The sequence below is a fragment of the Mixophyes fleayi genome, chromosome 1 (assembly GCF_038048845.1).
Source record: "Mixophyes fleayi isolate aMixFle1 chromosome 1, aMixFle1.hap1, whole genome shotgun sequence".
Classification (NCBI taxonomy): domain Eukaryota; kingdom Metazoa; phylum Chordata; class Amphibia; order Anura; family Limnodynastidae; genus Mixophyes; species Mixophyes fleayi.
Window position 1 is genome coordinate 395,623,322 of NC_134402.1, and position 25,306 is coordinate 395,648,627.

Below are 25,306 nucleotides of genomic sequence, written 5' to 3' on the forward strand. Positions count from 1 at the left end.
TAAAGTGGTAAATGATAAAGATTTGTGGGTGCTAGTCTACAGAAACATAGGACCCCCAGGAAAAACAGCTTCAGTGTAAGGCTGGAACATTATGAGGAATGGAAAGAGGCATATAAGTAAAATTGTTTAGAGTAAAAGGGAATGCCGCAAATGTTAAGTTCAGCACAGAATGCGGGTACAGGTAAAGCACTATTGACCTCCATCACTGCAAATCTTTTAATAGGTGCTGAGTGACCATTAAATGTGGTTAAACCATTGGATTAATTATATCTTGTCTGCCGCAAATCAATAGTGATTTACATGTCTCTACAATCATTGCACAATGCAATATGTGAAGGGCTATCAAACATTTAAATACTGATCCCCTGAACTAGCCCTATCATGGTGGAAGCTTTACTTTATCTACAACTAAACAAATTTGGCAAGAAAAGAGCATGACTTTATTGGGAAAAGCCATATTGGGAATAGGTAATTTACATAAGAGCTCATTACAGAAGTAACATTAATTAGAACACCAAGCAAATTAAATAACCCAATTTGTAGTAAATACATGACATACTTAGCTTGAATATTGTATCACAATTTGTCAGCCTTATATTCTAAATATAATTCTCATTTACTGTAAATGCATTAACTGTGCTGTATGAAAGCAGAGTGTAAGGTTGGCGCCTTTGGGGGACCTGCCAGACTGGGGGAAGGTCAACGCTGTACCATACATTTTATCTTAACTTGTTGAGCTCCATGCAAGATTAAGAAGATCAAGCATCTGCTGGAAAAGCAAGTGGTAGATATACACTTTACAAGAGTACATCTAGCTAATGCTTTAACAAATAATATACACTTATGGTATAACTTACACATTTAACAACTGAAAAACTAAAAAAAAAAAAAAAAAAGCAGATTTCTTGTTAAACTCCATCTCATCAGAGAAAGCGACATTGGAAGCTTACAGGAAGAGTTGCAAAAAGGCCCAAAATAAGATGTACAGAAAAACTCATGCTTATAAAGCAGTGTACATAAACAGTGTTAATATTATTATTTATTAGTAGTAATAATAACAATTATTAATGTATTTTCCATTTTTATGCATTATGTGTGCTTAAATATGTTTGTCAGTCTTTTTGCATATATTCATAGTTATCCGAAATAAATAAGATTGCCCTGTCAGATCAACGTGTTTTGTAGATTACAATCAGTTAATATGATTTTTTATTTTTTACACTATAAACTGGTTTCCTTGTGTGTAGACTTAAGCTGCCTCCAGGAAGCTATCTAGATGTCCTGAAACACAACATATTAATATTGCAAGGCCATAGTGCAGTAAATATATGTGCCAGCTTGTTTTTTGGGGTTTTTATTTTTGTAATCCTCATAATTGGTATAAGACACTACTATGGTGTATTGTGGACATGGGTAATTTCTTTTATCTATCATATCATGTATCATATTTGTCTATTTATAACTATGTTATGACGTGGTAAAATGTGAGCAAATTATTAGGGTAATGACCTACAAATTTACACATAGGACCTTTGAAATGATAACAACTGACCACCCCATTCCAAAATCGTACTTTTTTGGTACTGACAATGTAGGGTGACTATATCTTTAGAAAATGTGTGAAGATTTGGGCTTATTTTAAAATATGCTGCACAACGGACATTTAATTTCTTGGAGTGGCAGAGAAGGGTGAGGGCATAATGGTACTTACCTATAGTAATCACATGCTGCTGTCTGTTCCTGAATATAACTCAATCCAAACCTCTTTTTGGTGTCCTCTGGTTTGTAGACTGTCATCTTAAAATGATCAAGCTAATACGCATCAGGCCCCACTATATAACCAATATCCTAATTGCAGATATCAGTCTAGTGATGGACAAGCAAACTGGAAGTAACTGCACATGGATCAAGTAGTTAGTCATACAAGACAGTTTATCTTGTACCTGTTTTTTTTTTCCTCTAACAATTAATCATCTTTTATTTATATAGCGCCAGCAAATTCCATAGTGCTTTACAATTAGGTACAAACACAGTAATAAAACAATACTGGGTATTTGTTAGAGATCGCGGCGGCCGCGGGCACCGCCGCGACTCTCCAGAATCCTCCAATGACGTCCTGGCCGTTGCTACGGTAACCGGGACGTCACTTCCGGTTTCAACGTCCCGGTTGCCTGGGCAACAACCGGGACGCTACAGATTCCCTGACGCCGCGCCCGGCCAGCTGGTTAATAGGCGGGCGCGCGTGCACAGGGCTAGTTAGGTGAGAGCCAATCATGGCTGTCCAGGTGCCTAGGAGGCAGCTTGTAGAGGAGTCAGTTATTAGTATGCAGCTGAGCACTGCATTAAGATTGGCCACCAGCACTTCTATCTATTAGGCTTCTCCTGTGTGGGCTCCTCTCTGATTGGCTGCTTGAACTATTTAAGGCAATGAGTAAGCCTCATTGCCGGTTATAGCGTTCTGTCCTCAGTCCTGCTGCCTGCTTGTGCTATCTGTTTTGGTTCCTGCTACCTTGGATTTGACTACCCGTGTTTTGACCCCTGCTTGTTATTGGACCTGTGACCCTTCTCTTCTGACCTCGACCTTTTGCCTGGAATTCGGATTTTGCTTCTCTGCCTGTGAGTTTGACCCTTCGCTTGTCTTTGGATATTGCATCTGTGCCTGTGACCCTTTGACCTAGCATTCTTCTTAACTACAGTCCGCCAATCACTCCACTTCTGGGAACTCCTTTACGTCAGTATACGTTACTCGACCCTCGGTCGGCCCGCAGCCCAGTCTGTCCCCACCACTAGGGGCTCCAGCGAACACCTGGCCTTCAGAGTAGTTCCCGAGTTTCACTGTACTGACTTGGGAGTTCCTAACAGTATTACAGACAGACAGAGAGGCAAGCGCAGCAGCTCCGTTTCGGCAGCACTGTACTATACAGCAGCCGCGGCGCTGTCAAAGAAGCGTCCGCGACGGTGCTGTATACAATACAGCACTGCCGCGGACGCTTCTTTGACAGCACCGCGGCTGCTGTATAGTACAGTGCCGCTATGTGGGGCACTTCATTAGCGGAGGGGAGGGGTTTCTGGAGACCCAGAAACCCCCCCTGTGTGCGCCCCTAAGAGGGACCCTCATCACAAGCTTACAATCTATGGGACAATGGGAGTTTGATACATGAGGTTAAGTGCTACATATTGCATGTGGTTCCAGCCAGACTGCAAAGGTAAAAAGTGCTTTGTGGGCTATATGATCCAGTCACAGAGTAATGTTGGTCAAAGGGTTGTTGTCATTTGTGGACTGTGTAGAGGGTGGTAATAAGGTAACCTTTGGAAGTTAAGAGGGTGGTTGATGAATTTAATAAGCTTTCTTGAAGAGGTGGTTTTCAGAGAACGCTTGAAGGTTTGAAGACTAGAGGAAAGTCTTATTGTGTGAGGAAGGGAGTTCCACAAAGTGGGTGTCATGTAACTGGAAGCAGGAAATGAGTGTGGATGTCAGACGCAGATCTTGTGCAGAATGAAGGTGTCAAGGTGGGACAAGTGAGGTGATTTATGTTCGTGCAGTTTTATATGTTGGTGCAGTTTTGTTGATGGCAACCAATGTAGAGACTGAGTGATTCAGCAGAACAATCTGCAAGGACAGTCTGTTTTGGGGAAGACCAGTAAGAAGAGAATTGCAATAGTCGATGCGGGAGATGATGAGTGCATGAATTAAAGTTTTTGCAGTGCCTTGTGTGAGGTATATGCATATTCTGGAAAAGCTTTATATATGTATGCAACATGATTTAGACATAGCGTTGATGTGGGGACCAAAGGATAGTTATGAGTCAAAGATCACACCTAGGCAACAAACTTGTGGGGCGGAATTTATTGTCATGTTGTCAACAGAAATAGCCTGAGCCTTGTGGTACTCCAACTGATAAAGGAAGCAGAGCAGAGGTGGATTCACAGAAACAAACACTAAAAAAGTGATTAGAAAGGTAGGATGAGAGCCAGAATAGGACAGTGTCTTGAAGACCTAGGAATTGTAGCATTTGTATAAGAAGAGAGTGGTCAACAGTGTAAAATGCAGCAGGGGAATTACAAGCAAGTAACGGCCTTTAGATTTATCAGTGATCAAATCACTGACAACCTTAATCAATGTAGTCTCTGTGGAGTGTTGAGACCGAAAGCCTGACTGAAAAGAATTTACAGGTTGTGTGAGGAAAGAAAGCGTATGAGGCGAGTGTAGGTAATTCTCTCAAGAAGCTTGAAGGGGCATGGGAGCTGATATATGGCACGGTAATTTGAGAGAGAATTTGGGTCACGATTTTGTTTTCCAGCATAGGAGTTATCACTGTGTTCTTGTATAATGATGGAAAGATACTAGTAGAGAGAGAGAGATTACAGATTTTAGTTAGGGGTGGGATGAGCACAGGAGACAGAGATCTACAGATTTTTGAGGGTATGGGATCAAGAGGACAAGAGGTAGAGTAGGAAGATAAGATGAGAGCAGGTACTTTATCTTGATTTGTGATATCAAATGAAGAGAGGGTGTTAGAAGATGCTGGGAAGGAATTGAGTTGGTTGTTTGTCGAGAAAGATTAAACCATTTCAAGTTGGATCTTATCAATCTTGTCCTTGAAGTAGAAAGCAAGTTCTTGGGCACTGATAGTAGTCGGAGGGTTTGGGGTGGGAGGGTTGAGGAGAGATGTAAATATGTTCAAAAGGCGTTTGGGATTAGAAGCCTGAGCAGAGATAAATGACTGGAAGTATATTTGTTTAGCTGAGCATTTTGGTATGAGATTTACGCCAATGGTGTTCTGCTTTGAGAGAAAGTTGTTACTTTAGTATACCGCTCCTGACATCAGAGTCAACATAAAGAGTATGAAGAGCCCCTGGAGCCATGTGATCAAGGGCTGTTGTTAGAGTTTGGTGAAAATTAAGTTGTGCCAACAATTCCTTGTATTATTTTATTCTCTGTTTTATTGTACTTATTTCATTTGTCATGATATTTTTTAACTATATTATGACTGACATTTATGGGGTTGACAGAATTATAGTTTAGCTGAGGAAAAGATGCCTTAGATTCAGCAGTTGGACTCCTTAGGTCTACATCACCACCGAATGTTCTGCCAAATGTTCACAGACCATTAATACAGCAGTGCAATGCAGTGACTGCTGAAAATGAACATAATACTACAATAATCATGCGAGAAATGCTGGTGAAAGGGTTCAACTCCACTGGGGTGGATTTACACTGTAGGGGATTATACACACTAGTGTTTGACTAGGATCTGGCCAACTGATTGTGTCCAATCGTCATCTCCTGCTCGTCCGTATGTACCCTGTTTAGTTACAGATGATCAGAACATTCACAGTAGCAGGAGGTAAGTGTGGTGATCATGTGGGAGGCAGTGACCTGTCCCCTTATTAGTGAGACCCCGGCTGCTGTCAACAGGGGCAGTGTCATGTTGTGAGGAGGACAATGAAGACAAGCAAGATACCATAGGGTAAGAGTTTGGCAGTGGTAGGTGCACAGTGATGTAAAGCTGCTGTCCCTTGTCACATTAATGCATGAAGTGTGTAGTGTCAAATACACCTGTTTATAAAACAAAGTTCATACATCAAACATGTTCATCACTGTGTGCTTTTGTAGAACAGGAAACAGCAAAAACACTTGAACCAAATTTAAATATCAGTCTATAGTGTAGTTAGGGCCAGATTGAGGCAATGGAGGCCCTTGGGCTAAGGGGGCCCACATTCCCCCATGAGGCCCCCCCTGTTAGCTGCATGTCCCCCCTCCCCCCCAGGAACCCCCCCTCTGTTAGCCACCCACCTCCCCCAAGCACTTACCTACCTTCTGTCACTGATCTTCTCAGAAAGAAGATTACTGAGCACCGCGGAAGGACTACAGTGACAGGAGATGGAGGTAAGCGCTTGGGGGGGCGGGGGAGGCGCTCACGGAAGGACTACAGTGACAGGAGATGGAGGTAAGCGCTTGGGGGGGCGGGGGAGGCGCTCACGGAAGGACTACAGTGACAGGCTTAGAAGCATTGATCTGGCCGGGGGCGCCCCCGCCCCTGCACCGAACAATAATACTGCACTTTCAAGGGCCCCTTGGGCTGTAGCCCAGTTAGACCTCGGGTTAATCCGGCCCTGAGTGTAATATACTTATTATATTGTGCTTTTTTGCTGTTCTATTTATTTTGAATATGAGAAAAAAACAGTGCAAAAAAATAAGCATCAAAAGTAAAAATAGATTTAAAGGATAATTCTAACCATAGGTGAAAACTCAGCTTTCGGTATAAAATTAGAAGATAACCCCATCCCAAAAGTTTATTAATCTGGGGTCCAGGTCCCCAACGTTTACAGATGCTGCTCTGCTGGTTGTAGACGGTGATGACTGTTGTAAGTGGACAACATGCTGTTTGTCTGAAAAAAGGGGGCAGCAGACATTGCCCCCGCTGATATGGTCTGTGGTCAGACAAGTGGCCTACACACTGCCAGCAGGAGAAACAAGGAACTAACAGAGATAGACATTGGGGGACCCGCTCTATGAACCCATGAATGCTGGCCCCCAGGTAAATAAACTTTTAGGTTGGCATGTTACTTCTAAAACTGAATTTTTAATTGATATAAAAAAAAATCTCTTTAAAAAATATAAAAGGTGGGAATAGCAAAGCTAAAAAAATGCTCTTATGTCCAAACCCATAGGTATAACAGAGAAAACTACAACTATTAAATCAAAGAATATATCATCTAAAATAATATTCCAGTGTATTCCTTTAAATGTCAACAGTGTAATGGAAAGTCTCTGACTAATTAACTACCTTACAATACACTTTTTTCTAATGTCATATAATGGTATATTAATGAATATATATTTTCTGTGGGATTGAATACTTTTTAATATAATGAAGACACAAGATCTTTAGCTGATACAAAAGATGTAAAGAAGAATCCTATCCTCATGGTCTTTCCTTTGCTTCATCTGAGGAAGAACAATGAACTTCTACATTTTGCTCAGCTCCAAGGCTTATCAATTGAAATCTGCAGTTGAGAGTTTTGATAATGCATTGCATTAAATGATCATTCAGAATGACTTGTGAGAGTATCCCTTGTGTAACACACTTCAAAAAAATAATTTAAGTTGGAATACTGAACATCCCCCTCTTACTGCAAACCACGGCATCTATAAAAGAGACTATCATGCAAAATGATTAACACCTTACAGCTCAGGAAACAAAGCCTGCCCTTTTATAGAGGCAGCTGTGGATCATTAGCTCTAGTGATGGCACCTATGTGATGTGAATTTGTCTTTCTAATTAAGAGATGTAATTCTCTTTACAACTATCTCTTCAACGGAAAAGGTGGAAACGGAGAGGTTGAATTTCCATTTTGCTCAGAAAAGCTCTTTGCTCTTCAACAATAAGTTAAACTAGTTGCTTTTATAATCTCTATCCATCTGTTTCTACAGTTTAACTTTAATTTTACAATTTAATTTCATCTATAACACCTAATGCATTTCTGTTCAGAAGGTTATAGCATTTATGAAGCTGTCATTAAGGATGTCTATAAGGCTGCATATACCCACTGGCATTAAAATTCTTTAAGATGTATTTCTAATGTAAGTTAAGTGCATGTAAATGGATGTGAAAATAAAAATCATTTTACCAAATCACACTACTTTTGTGCGTTTAACGTGCGTTGTGCTGAAGTGTGTGTTCAACACGCCTACTTCCATCTCGGTGTGCCTGACATATCAAAACTTGAAAACTTACATTCATCTCAATATTGAAATGCAACTAAACTTATTAAACACAATTATTGTATATCAATTATAAACAAGCCCGGCGCTCCCATTAGGCAAGGTTAGGCAATTGCCTAGGGCGCCGGGACCTGCAGGGCGCCTCGAAATTAAAAAAAAACGGAAATCCACGGGGAGGAGAGGAGGGAAGGTGATGATGATGTCATCATCACGGCCCGACAGTGTCTGTGAGTGGAGGGGAGAAGACAGAGCAGAGAGGAGCAGCTTCATGCAGGTAAGTTAAAGAAAGACATGGGGAGGGGTGGGGAGGGAAGTGCAGCGGCGATTTTTAAAGGGGGGGCTCGTTTTTTAAAGGGGGGGGGGCGATTCTTAAAGGGCGGGGGTGGCGATTTTCACACGGGGGGCGCGGCGATTTTCACACTGTGCCTAGGGCGCCAAGGACCCTAGCACCGGCGCTGATTATAAATGCAATGAAGTGAAGCTGAGAAGGGTTTACATGCGTAGAATGCTTCCTAATTTGTTTCAGCCACGTCTTTTAAAAATGAAGATTGACCACATTTATATTAATATCAAAACGCATGTAAACACATACATAAATGTGGTTCATATACATTTTACTTTTGTTTTAACATGCAATGAAAAATGCATTGTAAACCACAGTGCAGCCCAGTACTGGAATAATTGTTCTGTTAAATATGTAACTTACAGGACAAAGGTTTTATGTATAATTCAAAAATTATTAACAACCCTAACAATGTTTGTATTAATGTAGTGTAGTTACCACTGTAGCCTTCTCTTCTCTTGCTATTGCTGTGTGATAATAAGCTTGTAAAAAAAGTGTGTCTGCGCTACAAATTAAATTAGAATGAAATAATAATTCACATAAGTCGCATTCTCATACATAAAACCTATACTCACGTTTAATAATTAAAAAATATTGGACAATATAAACACTTAAAGAAATATAAAAATAATATAAATATAAATGATGCACCATAAAAAACAAATATGGATTCAATGATGTCAAATAAATCGACAACTAAATTAGTAACAATACAGATGTGCACATATAAGTCCCGAATTCATGAAATGGGATAAATAGAACGTTGCTGAGCATAGATTCTGAGTGTAAAAATTAATGGTTGTTATGCTTGCTGATAATAAACTTGCTTGAAAGAGGAAATGTTGACCAAACAATATTGATACCAGCAAGCTGTAGAAAGGTATTGCCTATCAAATTAAGGATACATGCACTTGGACACTCAGGAAAAGACAGTGTGGGTGCTCTATGGAGCAATGACAGAAAAAGAATACGCAAGTTACTTCATCAAGCATTCACCCTGTTTTGTCTCAAGTGGCCATGTGACTAGCTGGCCATGTGACTAGCTGGCCCTATGACTAGCTGGCCATGTGACTAGCTCTTGCGCTCCTCAAAAGGATCAATGATCCCTCTTTAAAGTTCAGTTTGAGCTGCATTCTGTGCTGCTTAATCACAGGTGAACAGGACAGAGAGGGACAATGCCTATGTGCACGTATCCTTAAAGCAAAATAGTCAATATCATTAACATAGTGCAATTGTTCCCTAACTCACACTTATTATAATTATTCCCATTATATATTTAATTATGCAAAGGATAATATATAACATCATATATAACATAATTTGACCACACTTGCAGCAGAGTGATTGGGCGATAAATAATGCTGCAAAATCCAATCCATTACAATCACCAATAATATGTGAAAAACTAAATGAGGCAACATGACAGCAACTGAGAGGTAAAAGGAGTGGTAATAGTGGAAAGAGAAAACCACGCAACACAAATGGCCTTGACACTCATTTATACTATACTAATTATAGCTGTATATATTTATCATAACAGGGGCATTATTAATAGTTCATCAAGCCTTAGAATTCTATGAATTTAAATGATTTGTAGCTACAAAGTAATTTTCCAAACTGCAAGTTAATTTTGCTTAAAAAGAAATAATAATATAATAAAGAAAATAAATTATAAAAAAGGAACCAACCAGACTGCATTGATTCATCACATCATCTGAGATTGCTTTCTCTCTGTAGGAGTCACTTGACAATTTAGAGTACACTCATGAAACAGAAGCATTGTGATGGTAATTTTGTTACAACGTTGTACAACTGGCATTGTCTGCCTACATATAAAGAATAGTGCTAATGGGGATTGGAAGTCTCTCTCTGATTGCACCCACACAAACAGGGATCAGTTGTCTGTCAGTTTGGAATCATCACATTCATCTTTTTGTATGTCTTTAAAAAAGGATTTAGAGTTTTTACTCAGCAGCTGGGCTTAATCTGATATATGCGTAGAGATGATGAACCTACAAGGCCATCAACTAAGCTGCACCAACATACATCTCCTCTCTTGTCTCAATATATCTCCAAACTCGGCAACTCCGTTCTGCACAAGATCTGCGTCTCTCATCCACCCTCATTACATCCTCCCATTCCCGGTTACAGAACTTTTTTCGGGCTGCACCCACTCTATGGAATTCTCTCCCTCGCACAATAAGACTCTCCTCTGGTCTACCAACTTTCAAGCGTTCTCTGAAAACCCACCTCTTTAGACAAGCTTATAATATTCCTCAACCACCCTCTTAACCTCCCTACATTACCCTATTACCACCCGTTACACAATTTCACACAAGACAACTACCCCCTGACCAACATTGTTGTGTGACAGGATCATTTAGCTTATGAGTCACTTTTACCTTTGCAGTCTGGCTGGGCCGAAATGCAAATTGTAAACTTAGCCTTAGCCTCATGTGTCAAACTCCCATTGTCCCATAGATTGTAAGCTTGCGAGCAGGGCCTTCTCACCTCTTTGTCTGTTTTACCCAGTTTGTTTATTAGTTTACTATGTTTGTCCCCAATTGTAAAGTGCTACAGAATATGTTGGCGCTATATAAAAAAAAGATGATGATGATATACACTCACTGGCCAATTTATTAGGTATACCTGTATGCTAATGCAAATATCTAATCGCCAATCATGTGGCAACAACTCAAAGCATAAAAGCGGGTTGTTGTTCAGACCAAACACCAGAACGGGAAAGGGGGAGGCGGGAGGGTTTGAGTATCTCAAGAATCCTCTGATTTCCTGGAATTTTATGCACAGCAGTCTCTAGAGTTTACAAACAATGATGTGCAAACCAAAAACATACAGTGATCGGCAATTTTGTGGGTGAAAAAGCCTTAAAATGAGAGAGATCAGAGGAGAATGGCCAGCCTCATTCAAGCAGACAGGATAACTCAAATAACAGTGGTATGAGAATCTCTGAACACAGAGCACGTCTAACCTTATAGTAGATGACCTACTGCAGTAGAAGACCACACCACATTCCATTCCTGTCAACGAAGAACAGGAAACTTAGGCTACTGTAGGCACAGGCTCACCAAAACCAGACAGCTGAAGATTGCACACCCATCACCTGGGCCTACGAATCTCGAGTTCTGCTGTGACATGCAGATCATAGTGTCAGAATTTGGCATAAACAACATAAATCCATTGATCCATACTGACTTGTGTCAACAGTGCAGGCTGGACGTGGCAGTGTAATGGTGTGGGAATGTTTTCAGGACATCAGGCCCCTTAATACCAATTTAGCATCTTTTAAATGTCATAACCTATGAGTATTGTTGCTAACCATGTGTGTTCCTTTATGTTCACAGTCTACCCATCCTCTAATGGCTACTTCCAGCAGGATAATGCGCCATATCCCAAAGCACATGTGATCTCAAGCTGGTTCCATGAATGTGACAACGAGTTTGGTGTACTTCAGTGGCCTCCACAGTCACCAGATCTCATTCCAATAGAGGACCTTTGGGATGTCGTGGAAGAGGAAATTTGCTGCATGTGAGCAGACAAATCTGCAGCAACTTTGTGATGCTATTATAACAACATGGACCAGAATCTCTAAGTAATGTTCCCAGCACCTTCTGGAATCCATGCCAAAATTAATTCAGGCTCTTCTTGGGGCAAAGGGGTATCTTACCCGGTTCTAGAAAGCAGTCCCTAATAAAGTGACCACTGAGTGTAGATTAACTTCTTTCCTGCTGAGGCTTTTTTTCATCCCTGTGCTGAACCTATTTTGACATTTTTTGAGCTGGTCACATTCCAACAATAATGTTATGTGCAGAAACCAAAAATATCCTCCATGTTTTGTTTCCAGAAGAATCTATATTTCCCCAAAATACCATTGGGTTCTTTATAACCCAAAACTGGAAGGAACAGTAGTATTTAGAGAATAACAAAATATTTCAAAGAAATATGGCAGAGCTTCTGTGGCATTCTTCCCCAGAGGTTCTTAATATATAGATTGGTACCCAAAATATGGGTAACTATGCCGTTTAAGATGCATTGTAATTATCTTCTTTTTGCAATCTGATTATTCACTAACAACTAAGTAATGATGGGATGTGTGCATATATGTAATGATCTGGGTAAAATGACAATTTAAGCTGAATTACGGACAGAAAAATCACAGCAACCACACAACTCCTTATTTACGAATATGTAACGGTTTTGATTATCAGGGACATATTAGCCACTACAGTTTATTTACCATATTAGAAGGTGGCAAATGGACAATGTTTTCCCTATGAAACTAAAAATTCAATTGAATTTCTTTTGTTTTAGTGATGCATTTATTATCACAAAACCCTGCCACATTTCTCAGGGGTTCCTGTACTATTATTCATTGTGCATCAGCTTAGAAAACATAGATTTAATTTCCCATTCCCAAAAGGCATCAAAGAATTGACCGTTGTAAAATCGCAAGTGGTCTTTTTTTTTTTTTTTCAATCTGAAAATATGGACGATATCTTGAGTATCCACATTTATCACATCTGGCAAAGTGCCATAATCTTCTTTTGGAGAGAAAAAGAGAGAAGACTACAATTTACACTCTTTATATTAAACAACAAAGCCTTGTTCAGTGGTTAAGAAAGTACAAGTGATGGGAATGCTTACACAGCTAAAATACAGGAACTTGACATCTTGCCTACAAGAGTGACCTTTCATCTTGAAAATATGGTCAAACAAGGCTTCTCAGCATTGCTAAACTACTTATCCTGATAACTTGCAGTGTACAGTGTTTAGTTCTCATGATTGCATTAGCTGTGACCTTCTATCACCAAGTCAAGTTCCCCAGTTATTTTGATGTAAGATGCCTTAGATTATCTTCAAACGTCTGGAGCTCTGGCTTAATGTGCACAATTACAGTATCTGGAGATAAAGACATACATCATCTTCATTCCCTATGCTAATTCAGGTTTTCATTTAAAATTCCAAGGAAAATATTTCACTTAAGGACATAATAAAACCATCCTATTTACATAATTAGTATTATTTATTAAAGTCCAGGTGAAAATATACTAAAAAACTACCTTTTCTAGAGGCCAACTGTCACGGGCACTAGGAGTCTTTACCCAGGGATCACCAGATGGTAGGCTTACCAGAGCAATGTAGATGGTAATAGGGTACTCTGGTAGCTGGGTGATCACGGAACATGAAATGATGGCCGATGAGATGCTCAGGAAAGTCTATGACTAGCAACACTGGTAATAATGAGGTAATGGTACACAAGGAACTGTATGGACAAGGACACATGAAGGTAGTCAGTGGTCTGCGATAGCAAGTTGTACCACTGCTATAGTGAGGAGGAATGTCCAACAGAAACAAGGAGGTGATGAGAGTCAGCGGTCTGCGGGTAGCAAGTTGTACCGCTGTCTGGGTGAAGGAATGGAATCCAAGTGGAGGTATCCAGGTAGTCAGTGGTCTGCGGTAGCAAGTTGTACCACTGCTATGTGAGAGGATAATGGAACAGGTGATACCGGAAACAGGGATCAGTGGTCTGACATCAGCAAGTTGTACCACTGAATATATATGTGAGGAGGTGCACGGGGGAAGACTGCAACACAGGATATACACAGGCACCTTATACACGATCCACAGTAATATGCACAATATAGATATATATATATATAAATGACTGATCAGGTCTGCAATCTAGAAAGTCTCTTGAAGTAGTCCAGCACAATGATAACACAGTCAATGATGGCAATAGACTCAGCGGATAGCAGACTCCAAAGAGAACCAAACACAGTCCAGCAAGATATGCAATACACAGCACAGTCAATGAGAAGTATGCATACCGTGGTTCAGCAGTAGCAGTCAGCTGGGATTGCAGCGGTACCTGAGCGGCTGGAGGCCGACTGGATAGGAAGTCCCTGGATAGGTGAAGCAGCGGTCTAGCAGGTGCAGTGCACAGGTGAGTAGACCAACAGGGACACGAATCCACAGGAGTCAGCAACACGTGGAACTGGACTCATAGGGGACCCAGGAGAATGGAGATGATCCAGCAGAGGGTAGTAGATGAGATACAAATCCAATGCTGACAGGAGGGTAGAGACCAGTGGAACACGTGAAGGCGTGGAGAGTGGATCAGCAGGAGATGGACGATAGCGTTGACCACCGCAGCAGGACTCAGCGGCACACGGAGGTAACCAGTAGCAACCACAGGAACCAACAGCGATGGGAAACAGGAGTGCAGCGCAGGGCAGGAGCTGTTGATCACGAAGTGTAGCAGATGGTAATGAAAGCGGCAGTCTCGAGGAAGTCACAGCAAAGATGAGATGAGACTATAGTGCACGGAGGCAGCGGATAGTAATCAGCTGGCAGTCACGATGTTGAACACAGGCGAGTTGCAAGCAGGAGACTGTAGTGCACAGAGGCAGAGGATAGGAATCAGCAAACAGACTTGATGAGAAGCAGGTGAGTGAGGTAAAAGCTGGAGTGCACGGAGGCAGCGGATAGCAATGAGCAAACAGTCACATTGATATAAAATAACGTTGAAGTGGTTTAGAAGACTGTAGTGCACGGAGGCAGCGGATAGGAATCAGCAACAGTCCCAAAGATATACAATAGCGATGAAGTGGTATAGAAGACTGTAGTGCACGGAGGCAGCGGATAGGAATCAGCAAACAGTCATGATGATACAGTTGATGGTAGAAGTGGTATGGAACCACAGTAGTAGAAGTGGTTTGGAAACCACAGGAATCAGCAGCGCTGAATACACGAGTAATACAGGAACACCTTCAGAGACTCATGAGGAATGAGACTCCAAGATCAGGCAACGTGGTGGTGACCACAGGTGCTTAATATAGGGAGGTGCCTGATCTGCCAATTAAGTTAAAGGGGTATACACTGAAGTATAGAAAAGGGCTGCGCATGCGCAGACCCTCAGGATGGTGGACGGCCACGGTTCCTAAATGTCCGGGAAGAGGCACTCACGGTCCGGTGAGTGACAGTACCCCCCCTTTTAAAGGTGGGCACAGAACGCCTGGAACCGGGCTTGTCCGGATTTTTGGAGTAAAACTTCTTCAAAAGGGCAGGAGCATTAAGATCTTCAGCTTTGATCCAAGAGCGCTCCTCAGGACCAAAGCCCTTCCAATGAACGAGGAAGTGGAGGACTCCTCGCGAAATTTTTGCATCTAGTACCTCGGTAATCTCAAAATCCTCCTCCTGATGAACTTGAACTGGCTGCGGAGCTGAGGGAGGAGTTGAAAAACGGTTGATAATAAGAGGTTTGAGCAAAGATACATGGAAGGCATTAGAAATCCGAAGACTCTTAGGAAGAAGGAGTTTCACACATACTGGATTGATAACTTGAATGATCCTATATGGACCAATAAAACGAGGGGCGAATTTCATGGATGGAACCTTCAAACGAATATTTTTTGTGGATAACCAGACACGATCTCCAATTTTTAGTGGTGGAATAGCCCGCCTCTTCTTATCAGCGAAAGATTTATATTTGACAGATGTCTTCTTTAAACAGGTTCTGACCTGAGACCAGATATTTTTAAAGGTCTGACAAACAGTTTCCACCGCAGGAACTTGGGTGGGCGGGAGGGCAGGAAATTCCGGAAAAGACGGATGGTGACCGTAAACCACAAAGAATGGAGTTTTGGATGATGACTCATGGTACATGTTGTTATGGGCGAACTCAGCCCAAGGGAGTAACTCTACCCAGTTGTCTTGATTGGCTGATGAAAATATCCTTATAAAAGTCTCAAGATCTTGATTGACACGTTCGGTTTGTCCATTGGATTGTGGATGGTAAGAAGATGAGAGTGCTAATCGTATGCCCAAGGTTTTACAAAGGGCTCGCCAGAATCTGGACACGAATTGTACTCCTCTATCAGACACAATCTCAGATGGACATCCATGGATACGGAAGATCTCTTTAATGAAATGTTCAGCCAGGATAGACGAGGAAGGCAAACCAGACAGAGGGATGAAATGAGCCATCTTCGAAAATCTGTCCACTACCACCCAAATAGTGTTATGGTTCTTACTAGGTGGTAAGTCAGTAACGAAATCCATACTAATATGGGTCCATGGTTTGGACGGAATGGGTAGTGGTCGCAGCAACCCTGCTGGGGTTCTGCGGGAGGATTTGAATTGCGAACATAATTCACAGGAAGCAATGAACTCTTTGACGTCTCTCCTCATTGAAGGCCACCAGTAACTTCGAGAGAGGATCTCAAAAGTCTTGTGTTCACCGGCGTGTCCAGAAAAACGGGAGGCATGGAACCACGAAAGGATTTTCCTCCTTAGAGTAGGAGGCACGAGGGTCTTCCCAAATGGTAGCGTTTTGGTGGATGAAGCAGCCAGTGCGATACATTTGGGGTCTAGAATGGTATGGTTGGAAACCTCTTCTATATCAGAGGACGTAACAAAGGCTCTAGATAAGGCATCAGCTTTTTTGTTCTTGGCAGCTGGTTTGAAGGTAATTATTAATTCAAAACGGGAAAAGAAAAGAGACCATCTTGCTTGACGAGGGTTCAAGCATTGGGCAGACTGGAGATATGACAAGTTCTTATGATCCGTGAAGATCGTCACCGGATGGCGAGCTCCCTCCAACAAGTATCTCCATTCCTCTAATGCGGCTTTGATAGCCAGTAATTCCTTGTCTCCGATGGTATAATTCTTCTCTGCGGGTAGGAGACCCCGAGAATAGAAGGCACAAGGGTGGAATTTTTGCTGTTCCGAGCGTTGGGAGAGAATAGCTCCTAAGCCCACATTAGAGGCATCTACTTCTAGGAAAAAGGGGAGTGTCACATCAGGCTGACGAAGGATTGGAGCCGAAGAGAAGGACTCTTTTAATGTTTGAAAGGCTTGAATAGCCTCAGTAGACCATTGCTTAGGATTAGCCCCTTTTCGAGTCAGGGCCACAATAGGAGATGCAATGGAAGAAAAGTCTTGAATGAAGCGTCTATAGTAATTGGCAAAACCTAAAAAACGCTGGATGGCACGAAGAGTAGTTGGCTGGGGCCAATGTAGTACAGCATTTACTTTGTCAGGATCCATCTTCAGACCAACTCCGGAAACTATATACCCCAAGAATGGAATCTGGGGTAATTCGAATGAACATTTTTCTAATTTACAGAACAATGAATTTTTCCGTAGCCTGGAGAGGACTTCTGCCACATGTTGGTGGTGAGAAGGCAGGTCCTGTGAAAAAATCAATATGTCGTCCAGGTAGACGACGACACATACATATAATAAGTCCCGAAAAATCTCATTGATGAAGCCCTGAAAAACAGCGGGGGCATTACATAGCCCGAAAGGCATTACCAGATATTCGTAATGCCCGTCTCTGGTGTTAAACGCCGTCTTCCATTCGTCACCGGAACGGATTCTGATTAAATTGTAGGCACCACGAAGATCCAACTTAGTAAAAATACGGGCTCCCTTGATGCGGTCAAATAGCTCAGTGATCAACGGAATGGGATACCGATTCTTGATAGTAATGGCATTGAGTCCACGAAAATCTATACAAGGGCGTAATGATCCATCCTTCTTTTTGACAAAGAAGAACCCAGCTCCAGCGGGCGAGGTGGAAGGTCGAATGAACCCACGCTGGAGGTTCTCCCGTATATATTCAGATGTAGCTTGAGTTTCAGGTAACGAGAGTGGATAGACCCGGCCCCTGGGAGGAGTCTTGCCAGGAAGAAGATCAATCGGACAATCCCAAGAACGATGAGGAGGAAGACGTTCAGACTGAGCTTTATCAAAAACATCGGTAAATGAAGCATATTGAGGAGGGAGTCCCGGTGAAATAGCTGAGATGGAAGCTTGCTGTACCTTGAGAGGAATGACTTGGGAAAGGCAATGATGGTGACATTCAGGCCCCCAAGACGTGACTTGAGGGGTGCGCCAGTCAATCTGGGGAGAGTGACACTGAAGCCATGGAAGGCCTAGGACAATCGGACTTGTCGTAACAGGAAGAATTAAAAACGATATCTCTTCATGATGCAGAGCACCAATCTGAAGGGTTACTGGAGACGTACTCTGGGTGATGAGACCGTTGATGAGACGTGATCCATCGATAGCCGTCACAGTAATGGGAGTTTTTAAGGTAATCATTGGTAGAGACCATTGATTAACTAACGATTTGGAAATAAAATTTCCTGCTGCTCCGGAATCAATCAATGCCTGTGACTCAAAGGTTTTGGTAGCAAAGGAAATAGTCACATCAAAAGCGCAGACTTTAGATTTCATAGACGATGGAGAGGACTCCAGGGACCCTAACTTCACCTCTCCAGAACTAGTTAGGGCCTGGCATTTCCCGATCTCTTAGGGCAGGAGCTGAGGACATGAGTGGAATCAGCACAATAGATACAGAGTCTATTCTTGACTCTTCGTTTCCTCTCCTCAGAAGATAACTTGGAACGTCCTATCTCCATGGGAATCACAGCGGGTGACACTGGACGAAATTGAGGGTTAGAGCGAAAAGGTGCTTTAGCAGAAGTCGTTTTCTCAGCCTCTCTTTCACGAAATCTCATATCAACACGATGGCATAGAGAGATCAAATCTTCAAGTGACGAAGGAAGCTCTTGGGTAGTCAGTGCATCTTTAATTTTATCGGAAAGCCCCTGCCAGAAGGCGGCAACTAGGGCTTCAGTGTTCCACTGAAGTTCAGAGGCTAAGATCCTAAATTGAATGACGTACTGGCCTACAGTATGAGATCCTTGTCGCAGACGGAGGATGCTGGAAGCAGCGGAGGTCACACGACCTGGTTCATCGAACACACTTCGGAATGTAGAAATGAATTTGGCACTATCTTGTAATATTGGATCGTTCCTCTCCCACAGAGGGGAGGCCCAAGCCAGGGCTTGTCCTGAAAACAAAGAGATAAGATAGGCCACTCTGGAACGATGGGTAGAAAAATTTTGAGGTTGGAGCTCAAAATGGACTGAACATTGGTTAAGGAAACCCCTACAAGTTTTGGGGTCTCCATCGTACTTTGACGGAGTAGGCAGGTGAAGCGTGGAAGCTATAGACACCTGGGATGGCAATGGGGAAACGGAGGAAAGCACAGGAGCTTCAGTAGTAGCTGTCACAGTCTGTCCAGATGTTCCTTGGGAGGTTAATGACTGATAACACTGAAGTAACAGCTGTTGGCGGGCATCCTGTTGCTCCACACGGCTAACCAGATGTTGCAGCATCTCTTTGGCGGTAGGTTCCACATCTGGGTCTGTCATGGCCTGATCTTACTGTCACGGGCACTAGGAGTCTTTACCCAGGGATCACCAGATGGTAGGCTTACCAGAGCAATGTAGATGGTAATAGGGTACTCTGGTAGCTGGGTGATCACGGAACATGAAATGATGGCCGATGAGATGCTCAGGAAAGTCTATGACTAGCAACACTGGTAATAATGAGGTAATGGTACACAAGGAACTGTATGGACAAGGACACATGAAGGTAGTCAGTGGTCTGCGATAGCAAGTTGTACCACTGCTATAGTGAGGAGGAATGTCCAACAGAAACAAGGAGGTGATGAGAGTCAGCGGTCTGCGGGTAGCAAGTTGTACCGCTGTCTGGGTGAAGGAATGGAATCCAAGTGGAGGTATCCAGGTAGTCAGTGGTCTGCGGTAGCAAGTTGTACCACTGCTATGTGAGAGGATAATGGAACAGGTGATACCGGAAACAGGGATCAGTGGTCTGACATCAGCAAGTTGTACCACTGAATATATATGTGAGGAGGTGCACGGGGGAAGACTGCAACACAGGATATACACAGGCACCTTATACACGATCCACAGTAATATGCACAATATAGATATATATATATATAAATGACTGATCAGGTCTGCAATCTAGAAAGTCTCTTGAAGTAGTCCAGCACAATGATAACACAGTCAATGATGGCAATAGACTCAGCGGATAGCAGACTCCAAAGAGAACCAAACACAGTCCAGCAAGATATGCAATACACAGCACAGTCAATGAGAAGTATGCATACCGTGGTTCAGCAGTAGCAGTCAGCTGGGATTGCAGCGGTACCTGAGCGGCTGGAGGCCGACTGGATAGGAAGTCCCTGGATAGGTGAAGCAGCGGTCTAGCAGGTGCAGTGCACAGGTGAGTAGACCAACAGGGACACGAATCCACAGGAGTCAGCAACACGTGGAACTGGACTCATAGGGGACCCAGGAGAATGGAGATGATCCAGCAGAGGGTAGTAGATGAGATACAAATCCAATGCTGACAGGAGGGTAGAGACCAGTGGAACACGTGAAGGCGTGGAGAGTGGATCAGCAGGAGATGGACGATAGCGTTGACCACCGCAGCAGGACTCAGCGGCACACGGAGGTAACCAGTAGCAACCACAGGAACCAACAGCGATGGGAAACAGGAGTGCAGCGCAGGGCAGGAGCTGTTGATCACGAAGTGTAGCAGATGGTAATGAAAGCGGCAGTCTCGAGGAAGTCACAGCAAAGATGAGATGAGACTATAGTGCACGGAGGCAGCGGATAGTAATCAGCTGGCAGTCACGATGTTGAACACAGGCGAGTTGCAAGCAGGAGACTGTAGTGCACAGAGGCAGAGGATAGGAATCAGCAAACAGACTTGATGAGAAGCAGGTGAGTGAGGTAAAAGCTGGAGTGCACGGAGGCAGCGGATAGCAATGAGCAAACAGTCACATTGATATAAAATAACGTTGAAGTGGTTTAGAAGACTGTAGTGCACGGAGGCAGCGGATAGGAATCAGCAACAGTCCCAAAGATATACAATAGCGATGAAGTGGTATAGAAGACTGTAGTGCACGGAGGCAGCGGATAGGAATCAGCAAACAGTCATGATGATACAGTTGATGGTAGAAGTGGTATGGAACCACAGTAGTAGAAGTGGTTTGGAAACCACAGGAATCAGCAGCGCTGAATACACGAGTAATACAGGAACACCTTCAGAGACTCATGAGGAATGAGACTCCAAGATCAGGCAACGTGGTGGTGACCACAGGTGCTTAATATAGGGAGGTGCCTGATCTGCCAATTAAGTTAAAGGGGTATACACTGAAGTATAGAAAAGGGCTGCGCATGCGCAGACCCTCAGGATGGTGGACGGCCACGGTTCCTAAATGTCCGGGAAGAGGCACTCACGGTCCGGTGAGTGACACCAACATTATAAAGGTTTTATTCAAAACCTGAAATCACTGCATATAAGATATAATCAATTATATTTATTTAAAAAAATAAATTCTCCAAAACAAAATTATACTAGGAAACATACATAAGTCTGGTTACCAGTGCAGTCACATTTGACATGTGTTGGTAACCAGAACTTGCGGTCGAGGATCCAATGGTGGACACTCTATTGACCCTAATTATTTTTGTCTTTGACTTGTAAAGTGCCCAGTGTTCTGCTGTGCCGGACAGTGGGGAAGGTTGGACATACATAAGACAATGACATACAAAGCAAAATAAGTTGTGAGGGTCCATCTCATGAGAGAGCTTATTATTTAGTGGGAAAAGGGCACAGCTTGGACAACAGTAGCAAATAGGGCTCAGAGTGGAGATTAGGACAGTGGTGAGGTTGTAATATTGTGAGTAATACAGGTGGGAGTATAGTAGGGCCACACAAATTGGTGGGTTTTGAAAGAGCTTCTAAAAATTTGAAGGCTGGGAGACAGTCTGATCGGATGATGTAAGGAACTCCATAAGTGGGTAACGGCATGGGAGAAGTCTTGCTGGAAGGTGTGAGACGTGATTATCAGATATGATGGAGATCAGAGGTGCAGGTCAGAGATAGATCTCAATGGACATGAGGGATAGTAATGTGAGGTGACATTTGAGATGTATAAAGGGGTGATGTTGTTGAAGGCTTTGTAGATGAGGGTGAGTAATTTGATTTGGATGTGGATCAGCAAGACATGAAGATCACCCTTACCAGCATCTAGGATGGATTAAAGCAGGGTTAGATGGGTGAGGGTATGCCAGATGTCATAACTTTACAGTAGATGAGGTGGTAAATGAGATAATGCTTAAGAGTTTTGGTGGCATGCATAGTAAAATTGCATATTTTAGCAATGTTTCAAAGATGGAGGCAGCAGGACTGGATATGTGGAGTGAAGGGGATGGTGGCATCAAGGGAGACACAATGACAGTGTCTTGGGAGACCAAGTAGAGGTAGATGTGGGTATTGTTAACGTAGGTAGTACTGAAGACTGAATGTGCAAATTAATTGACCAAGAGAAGTTTACATTGAGAAAGGCAGGGGGCCAAAAACAGAGCCTTGTGGGACTCCAAAAGATAGTGGAAAGAAAGGAAACTATGTGTTATTAGATATAGACACTGAAGCGGCACTTGAAAGGAAGTGAACCAAGAAAGAACTGTGTTTTTAGGGCCAATGGAGTGAAGGCTACATAAGAGAAGAGTGTGATCAGTAGTGTGTAAAGCAGCAGAGAAGTCCAGGACGATGAGTATGGAGAAGTGACCCTTAGACTGTGCTGTCAGTAGTTCATTGATTACTTTTGTGAGGACAGTCTCAATGAAATGTTGCAGCAGAAAGTAGTAATGGGAGTCAGAGGAGAGAAAGCAAGATAGGTGTATGTGCCCAAGTTGTTCATTTAGTTTACAGGCAAAGTGAAAGAGAGAAATAGAGTGATAGCTTGAGGTCAGAATATTGTGTCTTTAGAACCAGTGAGATGAGTACAAGTGTAAAAGAGGATGGGAATGTGCCTCTAGAAAGAGACAAGTTGTGAATGTGAGGAGGGCATTCAGCGGAGGAGAAAGAGCATAGAAGTTGGGATACAATAGGGTCAAGAGCACAGGTTGTAAGGTGACATTATGAAATAAGTGCAGTAATTAGTGCAGAGGCTTCATCCTTGATTACAGTAGAGAATGAACTGAGGGTGGATTGGAGAAAGTATGTATGAGAAAGAGATTGGGGGATCCGGGGTCTGGCATAAGGAGATATTTTGCTGAGCAGTGTCAATTGTATTTAAAGTAGCAGGTAATGTCATAGGATGTGAGGGAGGTAGGGGAGGTGGGCAGAGAAGTTGAATGTGGCAAAAGATGTTGGGGGTTAGAAAACTAGGTTGATATTAGAGAAGAGAAGTATTGGCAAGTGAAAGTGCAGTATTATATTATAAGATGATAGGTTTATAGCAACGGAAGTCAGGGTTGGGGCAAGATTTCCTCCAGCGGAGGTCAGTAGTGTGGGAGCTCATTTGCATGTGATGGGTCTGTTTGGTGTGCCAAATGTGTGGATTTGGGTGTAGCAGATGGAGCATGAGGTAAGAGAATGCTGGCAGTGCAAGTAAATAGAACGGGCAGTGTACAAAAAAACCACTGCACCACAAATGCTCCTGCAAGTAGATACGTAGGACTAACGGGTTCCAGTCCCATACCTGTTTTCTGCTTTTGCTATCATTAAAAATGCTAGTAAAACATGATTTGTTGGGTAAGAGGTCTAAAGGATACTTTCATTTCTGATTTATGCAAAAAAACCTTGTAAAATTATGAAACAACACATTGTAATCAATTATATTTAAATTGCACATAGTGTTAAGTCTACTACTGAAATACAATATAATGTTTTAAGCCAAAGCAAGTTTAGAAAACACAATAGACAATATCTAAGTGCCTAGTAGTCTGGAATTGGCAACCTTAAGTTATACTGGAAGAACCATCATAGTTACTTCTATTATCATGTATGTTATATAGTTACAATGAAAAGAATCATCTGTATTTGCCATCCTCACCATCTTCAGGGACATTTACAAATCTCCAAAAAAAACAACCCTGAAATTAAACTGCACCTAAATCTGCGCACTTCTCATACAAACACTGCATTTCCTGGGCCTTAAGGATACTGTCTTACCCTTGTGCTTATCCTGCTTATCAAACTGCTCCTTCAGTGTCCATTTCTCTGGACCCAACACCTCTCCAATTCCTTGAGCAGTTGGAGCACCCCAAGGCTCAGACCTCCTCTTCTCCGACTATACCATTTCTCTTGAGAATCTGATAAGTTCCTTTCAGTATCATCCCTGTGCGGATAACACCCACATTTATCTATCCTCTCTAGATCTTTCACCCTCTGTGTTGTCCTGCATTACTGAACGTCTGTCTGCCATTTCATCTTTCAAAAACTGAGCTAATAATGTTGCCACTAGTTAACAGAAGCTACCTACCCGACATCTTTATTTCTGTTGGCAACACAGCAATACTTAGCTACACCTCAAGCTCACAGTCTAAGTGTCATCCTGGACTCGGAGCAGACCTTTGTTCCCCACATCCAAGCTGTGTCTATCCAAATCCTTCTAAATACACTGAAAAAACATCTAAAGAAAATGTACATATCTCACAAACACTATAAACTTTATTTCTCCCTCATTGACTATCAGAATTGTCTTCTAACTAGTCTATCCCCAACAAGAAGTTCATCCTTACAACCTATTTTGAATGCAGCTGCTAGATTAATTTTATTCACAAAATGTTTCTCCGATAGACCCTGTCTGGACTTTTATTGCAATCTAAAATACTTCTATTAGCATACAAAGTATTTAACAAAATTGCACCAACATACAACTCTGTACTTGTCTCAAAATATCTACCAACTCCACCTCACCGCTCTGCCCAAGAAGTGCACCCCTCATTCTCACTGATTGCTTCCTCTTATTTCCAGTTACAGGACTTTTTTGCGGGGCTGCACCCACTCTGTGGAATTCCCCCCTCGTACAAGAAGACTTTCCTGTGTTCACTAAAATCCCATATCTTTAGGCAAGTTCATTAAATTCCCAAGCCACCTTCTCACCTTACCTACACTATACTATTCAGTGATAGAAGAGGACATTTATAAGTGGCAGTATGGAAATTTAGAATTGGTGGTATGAAAAATGTAATGGGAATATAAGTGAATGGAATATGATAGTTTTACTATGCAGACAGCTGAAGTGTCGGTATGGCATACCATCGTATATACCTCCACTTCGACAACTAATTCTACTCGATTAACATATGGCTATATTGCTCCCAGAACACTTACATTTATACTCCTTCTGCACTCAAACAACACTCTGACCCCCCAAAACAACATTGTTGTATGACAGGATCACAAGGCCCCATTAATCATTGTTTCCCATTGCAATCTGGCTGGACCAATATGCAGTCTGTGGCAATAAACCTAATGTATCAAAGTCCTATTTTCCTATAGATTGGAAGCTTGCGAGCAGAGCGCTCTCCCCTTTT

At 42.4% G+C, this 25,306-nt stretch overlaps 1 protein-coding gene across 5 annotated transcripts in view; it reads right to left on the reverse strand.

Annotated features, from left to right (window-relative positions):
* MCTP1 (multiple C2 and transmembrane domain containing 1) overlaps window positions 1-25,306 on the reverse strand; it is a 663,759-nt gene that overhangs the window by 119,555 nt on the left and 518,898 nt on the right. The gene's annotated exons all lie outside the window — the stretch shown is intronic.